Raw genomic sequence first — 6833 nt, 5'->3', positions numbered from 1 at the left:
TGTCTGTCTGTCTGTCTGTCTGTCTGTCTGTCTGTCTCTCTCTCTCTCACACACACACACACACACACACACACACACACACACACACACACACACACACACACACACACACACACACACAGCCTCACATCTCCTGTTCTCAACGAGCTACAGATTGGGCAAGTTGTGATAGAGCACTTCTATTCTCCGTTCTGACAGGGTGTGAGTGTGCGTGTGCTTGCTGACAAGGTGTGTGATACCAGCATCTGCTGCACTTTAAATAGCTGTGCAGGCACACAACCTGCTACACACAGACACACACACACGCACACCCACACACACACACACACACATACAAAGACACACACACACACACACGCACACAACCTGCTACACACAGACACACACACACACACACACACACATACACACACACACACACACACACACGCAAAAAAACACGCACACGCGCGCACACACACGCACACACACACACATACAAAGACACACACACACACACACACACACACACACACACAAAGACACTTGAAAGACACACACACACACACACACACACACACACACACACACACACACACACACACACACACACACACACACACACACACACACACACACGCACACGCACACGCACACACGCACACATGCCTAGACTTCAAACTGCTTTCCAAAGCAACCACACACACATAGTACTCAGATAATTATACAAACACAAATGTACACAATACGACACCGACGGAGCTGTATAGACAAAGGAAAGAAAAGGAAGAAAAGGAAAGAACAGGAAGAAAAGGAAGAAAAAAGAAAGAAAAAATTAGGTCAAGACGATGAAAGCCCACCTAGGCTAATGTAAAGTGAAAGCCCACCTAGGCTAATGTAAAGTGAAAGCCCACCATTTTCATTGTGACACAATACTCCACAACACACAGTGCTCACCACACACAAAGAAATTGCATGTATGCCTCACCCATGCAAGAGGGCAGCACAAAACAGTTTGCCATTGGGGCATGGCTCCCCAAGGGAGCAGTGTGACAGTAGAGTACCATGCTCAGGGTACCTCAGTCATGGAGGAGGATCTGGGACAGTAGGGTACCATGGAGGACGATGGGGGACAGTAGAGTACCATGCTCATGCTACCTCAGTCATGGAGGAGGATGGGGGACAGTAGAGTACCATGGAGGAGGATGGGGGACAGTAGAGTACCATGCTCAGGGTACCTCAGCCATGGAGGAGGATGGGGGACAGTAGAGTACCATGGAGGAGGATGGGGGACAGTAGAGTACCATGCTCAGGGTACCTCAGTCATGGAGGAGGATGGGGGACAGTAGAGTACCATGGAGGAGGATGGGGAACAGTAGAGTACCATGCTCAGGGTACCTCAGTCATGGAGGAGGATGGGGGACAGTAGAGTACCATGGAGGAGGATGGGGGACAGTAGAGTACCATGCTCAGGGTACCTCAGTCATGGAGGAGAATGGGGGACAGTAGAGTACCATGCTCAGGGTACCTCAGTCATGGAGGAGGATGGGGGACAGTAGAGTACCATGCTGAGGGTACCTCAGTCATGGAGGAGGATGGGGTAGAGCACTGGTTAATTCCCCCACCGACCTGAGTCAACAGGATTCAAACTTTAACCCTTAGAACTCAATTGACGCGCCACCGCGTCAAAACGTGACTCACGCCACTCTGACACAATTTGTAAACAACAGCACTATAACTGAAAGTCCAGCCCGTGTTTTTTGAAAACTAGTCATCTCAACCATCATTTTGATACCTCATATGTGTGGGTATGTGCTGTAAAACTAACAGTGACATTGTTTTAAAAAACGTTTTTGATCTTTTTTTTTTTACCTTGACCAGAATGCTGTTGAAATGACGCGACGGCGAAATCGCGGCAAAACACTGCTCGGTTATGATCATAATTCTCCGTCAAAACAACAGAAAACGCCCAGAAGGAGATACAATAAATTTAGTAACTATGTTTTTCACTAGTTTTAGAAATCTCGGATCTCTAAAATACAGGGATAATACATTCACATAGTCCAGGAAGTGGACAACCGACCGGATGTTGTTTTGTGATCAGTGATGCGTTTCCAGGGACACAGTAAACTTTGAGGAAGAAGTAGTGTCATGTTTAGTGTTCACGGTTTACATTACTGAAGGAAAATTACAAGCCTAAACGGAGAAGAGTCGTCATTTCAATGTGTTTCACGGACGTATTGGTATGTGGATGTGGACAATGTCGGACGACATCAAAGTTGATTTGAGACGTTGGAGTGAATACGAGAAGATCATGCGAGCTGCCTGCTGCCTACTCCTGCTGCTGCCGCTGCTGCTGTTGCATTCAAGTAAGTTTGGCTGCTAAAATGTTTTGATATTTGCTGAACAGACATGCAATTGCCTGCATAGTCCCCTCTTATTTGAAAAATGAATCCCTGTCGCTTGCAAGATGTACAATCTCATGCACGTCGTGCATAGCTAATTGGGAGAGGTGGACGCCAGATGTAAACAAACAGAGAGGTGTGTGTGTCAGTGTCACGTTGAGTAAGTGTAGTGTCAAAACCTTGATGTTATTTTGAGTCCCATTGACTTTGTTTGGTTGATCTTACATTTGAGGATTCGGCGTGATCATCATGACTCGTGAACATACTCCAGGAGGCAAAAAAAATAAATTGTACTGACATTTATTAACATAAAAGATAAATTAGACTTTTCAAGGGTTCCAATGGCAGTATTTCTAAAGTTCTAGGTTTCTAAGTTCTCAGCAGTCCATTCTTTCGCTTCCAGTCATTCCCAAGGTCTATGATAATGTGCGCATCACGGGAACCCTCCCAGTGGCGTCAGGATGGCACACCCATATACCTGTCGGTATACAGTATTTCCCTCTTTGCCTGTAGAGGGCATACTCATTCATTCACAATCACTCACTCACTCACTCATTCATTCTTACTCATACATACTCAAAACAGGTTTGATGTTAGATAAAGAAAAGCAAAACGAGAAAATGGAGTTTGTAAATAGCAACATTGAAAGACAAGAAAAACATAAACATAAACTACTCAAAATGGCTCCTACACACCGGCCCCTAATTGTGTGCTTGGGCAACAATTAACAAACATAAATACTTAAAAGAGCCCATTACTATCGATCAATGCCGTCATGTCTTACTTTTAAATGTAAATATCAATTTAACATAATGTTCATCAAAATCATAATAAATAATACTCAACTTTCTTCTCCTTCCAAGAGCAGACAGAGTTTTGTCACTGCTCTTTCATACACACCAGTCTTTGTCTTGATCTTCACTGTTCTCACAAGCCCTTTGGAATCTGGTAGAGCTTCTTCAACTTTCCCCAGCACCCAGGATCCACGGGGGGCTGTGTTGTCCACCACCATCACAATGTCTCCTACTGCATATCCTCTTCTCACTCGCGTCCACTTCTGCCTCTCCTGTAGCAAAGGTAAGTATTCTCTTGTCCATCTACTCCAAAACAGATTGGCAAGGTATTGGACTTGTTTCCAGCGACGTCGGATGTACACGTCAGACTGTTGGAACAGTCCAGGGGGCAAAGAAGGATGGTATTTGAGGAGCAGAATGTGATTAGGTGTTAGGGCTTCCAGGTCACATTTGTCATCAGAGACTGTTGTGATGGGGCGACTGTTAAGAATTGCTTCCACTTCACAAAGCAGTGTATGTAAACATTCATCATCTAGTGTTTGTTCTTGTACAGTAGAGAGTAGGATTTGTCTCACCATCCGGATCAGTCTTTCCCATACTCCGCCATGAGGTGAGGCTGCAGGTGGGTTAAAGGACCATTGGATGCCTTTCTGGAGCATTGCATTATGAATCTTGTCAGAGTTCCAGCTTGCGATGGAATTTTGCAGCTCCTTCTTGGCTCCGACCAGATTGGTTCCATTGTCAGAGCGTATGTGTGTCACCTGACCTCTCCTGCTGATGAAACGTCGTAGGGCGTTGATGCAGGAGTCTGTGTCCAGTGTGTGCGCCATCTCCAGATGCACAGCTCTGCTTGACATGCAGGTAAATATGACACCATAGCGCTTGACGAGACCTCTTCCTCTCCGGGTTTCAAAGGGTCCAAAGTAGTCAACACCAACATTGCTGAAGGGTGGAAGGTCTGCTCTGAGCCTTTCTTTGGGCAGATCAGCCATCTTTTGCTCACCTCCTTTCCCTCTCGCACGCCTGCACACTAAACATTTTGACCGGACTCGGCGAGCAGCTGAGTTGGCGTTCACTATCCAATATCTTTTTCAATCAACTAACAGTCAGTCAATTAACAAAAGGCGGAGTTTAAAACAAAAAATATACTCCGTAATTCTAAACTCAAAAGTTCGTCCAAAAAGGGTATTGAAAAGTTCAGTTTTTCCTCTTCTTAATCCGACAGTTCAATCAACTTAAAATCTTCATACCTCTGCGGGGTCTTTGTTTCAAAAATGTTTGTTACGCGTGGCGCGTCTGTCAACAGGCCTCTCCACTGCGTTTCCTTTGTTCTTTGCTCATTCAAAGTCCAGCGAGTTCCATCCAAAGGACGTATATTCGAAGAGGTTTTCTCTTGCGTGTATCATAGACTATTGTAGTGTCAAAACCTTGATGTTATTTTGAGTCCCATTGACTTTGTTTGGTTGACCTTACATTTGAGGATTCGGCGTGATCATCATGACTCGTGAACATACTCCAGGAGGCAAAAAAAATAAATTGTACTGACATTTATTAACATAAAAGATAAATTAGACTTTTCAAGGGTTCCAATGGCAGTATTTCTAAAGTTCTAGGTTTCTAAGTTCTCAGCAGTCCATTCTTTCGCTTCCAGTCATTTCCACGGTCTATGATAGTGTGCGCATCACGGGAACCCTCCCAGTGGCGTCAGGATGGCACACCCATATACCTGTCGGTATACAGTATTTCCCTCTTTGCCTGTAGAGGGCATACTCATTCATTCACAATCACTCACTCACTCACTCATTCATTCTTACTCATACATACTCAAAACAGGTTTGATGTTAGATAAAGAAAAGCAAAACGAGAAAATGGAGTTTGTAAATAGCAACATCGAAAGACAAGAAAAACATAAACATAAACTACTCAAAATGGCTCCTACAGTAAGTTTTGCAGATGTAGGCAATAGATGTGAGATTGGCATATTACTAACAGTGTTGGACTAAATGTAAATTCGTTTTTTTCTTGAGGTCCTTGTGGTGGGTCATGTTGGTTGTTATCTTTGGATGAGGTTAGCCTAAGTTACTGACTTCTGAAATGACTGCATGTTGGAATGACTTGTCCTAGGCTTTCTTACAGTAGGCTACTCAGTGGTGTAGTCTACGTAGAACGCGGGTATACGGAGTATACCCACTTCTAAATTTCAGGGATTTCAGTATGCCCACTTCAAATTGATTGACCCATTGTTTTGAATAGCACAAATATATACAGTATACCCACTACAAAAAATGCTCAAATATACAGTATACCCACTTCAAAAAAGTAGACTACACCGCTGAGGCTACTGACCTCATCAATAAATCATGGCGTTGTGAATCTGTTGATGTATTTATTTGCACTCATGTAGTAATGCACTGTCATGAAAGCTAAATTGTGACATAACTTTTTTCCTCTGTCAGTTGGCTATGACATATTTATTGACCAGATAAGTGGAAGTGCCTGCTTATGCAGACCCAGTGTATACATGCTGGCATTGTTTCATGTGTTTATGCTATGGCAAGTTTGACACAGTATTTGCTATAGTGATATTTATTTTTTTGTGACATTTAATCTCATCTAAATCTCATTATGTTTTTGAACAGTGTTGGGTAGCCAGCCACCCATGCACGATGACAATGCCAGCAGCGGGCACCCATGGGGATGGACCCAGGAGTGGAGGATGACCCAGTATGGTGAGTTGTGTAGCTAATGTCACACACATATAGATAATTGTTTTAGGTGTATGGGAAATAACTAAATGTTTGTTTACATTGTACAGATGAAAGTTCAGCCCACTCACTGACACCAGTGACACAGTATTGACCAGATCTCCTGGAAGTGCCTCCTGACGCAGACCCAGTGTAAGTATGCATGCTGGCACTGTTTCGTTTATTTAGGCTATGCAGGGTTTGACACAGTATTTGCTTTTAGTGATATGTAATAAATATTTTGTCTGATATTTAATCTCATCTAAATCTCATTATGTTTTTGAACAGTCTTGGGTAGCCAGCCACCCATGCACGTTGACACAGCCAGCACCGAGCACCCAGGGGGATGGACCCAGGAGTGGAGGACGGCCCAATAGGGTGAGTTGCTGAGCTTATGTCACACACATATAGATAATTGTTTTAGGTGTATGGGAAATAACTAAATGTTTGTTTAAATTGTACAGATGAAAATTCATCCCACTCACTGTTGACACCAATGAGGGAACAAGAGAGGCTAGGCAACCCCATCTTTTGACAACGGTCACCACCAGTCTATTTCTAAAAATGTTATTATTATATATCTGTTATATAACAATGTATTTGTGTATGGATTATATGGGACATTTAAATGTTTTTTTGAACAAATGCTTATTTATCCTTTCTATCTGTAAATAAACTTGAACATATAAGTTTACTGAGTGAATGACAACCAAACTGCATGAATTACATAATCACAAAATTCTATTATTCCAAAAGCGCCTATGAGTGTATGGCTACTTTATGACAGCATTTAGATATTTGTGAAGATTATATTGTACATTTTAATGGGATTATGTCCAAAGAAGTGCTTATTAATCTGTTAGTTTCTAAATAACCCCAAACATTTGTATTAGACTGTGTAACAACCCCTT

The 6833-nt window shown here is 43.0% G+C and overlaps 1 long non-coding RNA gene across 2 annotated transcripts; it reads left to right on the top strand.

Annotated features, from left to right (window-relative positions):
* The first annotated feature begins 5543 nt into the window (after positions 1-5543).
* Positions 5544-6537, top strand: LOC134461491 (uncharacterized). 2 transcript variants are annotated; one of them, XR_010037293.1, is made up of 4 exons: positions 5544-5907; positions 5994-6075; positions 6221-6300; positions 6387-6537. It is a non-coding gene; the product is annotated as an uncharacterized LOC134461491 (long non-coding RNA). The 2 variants fall into 2 exon arrangements; XR_010037292.1 differs by having other exon boundaries at positions 6211-6300.
* The last annotated feature ends 296 nt before the right edge of the window (positions 6538-6833 follow it).

Source organism: Engraulis encrasicolus, chromosome 13, assembly GCF_034702125.1.
Source record: "Engraulis encrasicolus isolate BLACKSEA-1 chromosome 13, IST_EnEncr_1.0, whole genome shotgun sequence".
Classification (NCBI taxonomy): domain Eukaryota; kingdom Metazoa; phylum Chordata; class Actinopteri; order Clupeiformes; family Engraulidae; genus Engraulis; species Engraulis encrasicolus.
This window is presented reverse-complemented; position numbering and strand designations above follow the sequence as displayed.